At 54.7% G+C, this 1,294-nt stretch overlaps 1 pseudogene; it reads left to right on the forward strand.

The window, feature by feature from the left end:
- The first annotated feature begins 431 nt into the window (after positions 1–431).
- On the forward strand, positions 432–1,294 carry LOC142429476 (small ribosomal subunit protein uS5-like; annotated as a pseudogene).

Below are 1,294 nucleotides of genomic sequence, written 5' to 3' on the forward strand. Positions count from 1 at the left end.
GGCTGAAACTTCCTCGTGTGAGAAGAAGATGACCGCTAGAAGATGACCGCTAGTTTGGTCATCAAACTTTGGCTCAGATTTCTTGCCCTGAGGGTGCCCAATGAATGGTGGTGGCTCAGGACGACCGTATCCTTACAAGTTCAATGCGCTCCTTGCTTTATTAAGATACGTGGTAACCTGGTACGCCTGATTCTGCCACTGTCGATGAATATCATTGTAAGCTTTCACATGTCATCAACCCCTATTGCTTATGTACATAATGTCCAGTATTTAAGAGTTTAATCTGTACGAGTCAATAATGCATCTATTGTGATTTGTAGCTAGCCTATACTTGCATGATTTCTATTTTGCAATGGTATTTTGAATTCTGTGCCATTGGCTAAATGAATGACAGTATCAATAGAATTACGTCGCTTCTTCTCCCAGAAAACACCAAATGGCGGATGACGCCGGTGCAGCGGGAGGGCCTGGAGGCCCCGGGGGCCGGGAGCCGGAGCTCGCGGTGGCTTCCACGGAGGCTTCAGCAGCGGCTTGCGAGGACGGAGTCACGGTCGGGGCCGTGAACGAGGCCGCGGAGCTCACCGGGGCAAAGCCAAAGACAAGGAGTGGCTCCCTGTCACCAAGCTGGGTCGTCTGGTCAAGGGCATGAAGATCAAGTCCCTGGAGGAGATCTATCTGTTCTCCCTGCCACCCATCAAGGAGTCTGAGGTCATTGACTTCCCCCTGGGGATGGCCCAAGGACGAGGTCCTGAAGATCATGCCTGTGCAGAAGCAGACCCAGCCGGCCAGCGCACCAGGCTCAAGGCCTTCGTTGCCATCGGGGACTACAATGGGTCAAGTGCTCCAAGGAAGTTGCCGCCGCCATCCGAGGGGCCATCATCCTGGCCAAGCTGTCCATTGTCCCGTGCGGCGAGGCTACTGGGGCAACAAGATCGGCAAGCCCCACACAGTTCCCTGCAAGGTGACCGGCCGCTGTGGGTCTGTGCTGGTGTGACTCATCCCTGCCCCCAGGGACACGGGCATCGTCTCAACCCCTGTGCCCAAGAAACTGCTGATGAGGGCAGGGATTGATGACTGCTACCCGTCGGCTAGGGGCTGCACAGCCACCCTGGGCAACTTTGCCAAAGCCACCTTTGATGCCATCTCTAAGACCTACAGCTATCTGACCCCTGACCTCTGGAAAGAGACCGTGTTCACCAAGTCTCCCTACCAGGAATTCACTGACCATCTTGTGAAGACCAACACCAGAGTCTCCATGCAGAGGACCCAGGCTCCAACTGTGGCTACCACATAG

The sequence above is a fragment of the Tenrec ecaudatus genome, chromosome 16, assembly GCF_050624435.1.
Source record: "Tenrec ecaudatus isolate mTenEca1 chromosome 16, mTenEca1.hap1, whole genome shotgun sequence".
Lineage (NCBI taxonomy): Eukaryota > Metazoa > Chordata > Mammalia > Afrosoricida > Tenrecidae > Tenrec > Tenrec ecaudatus.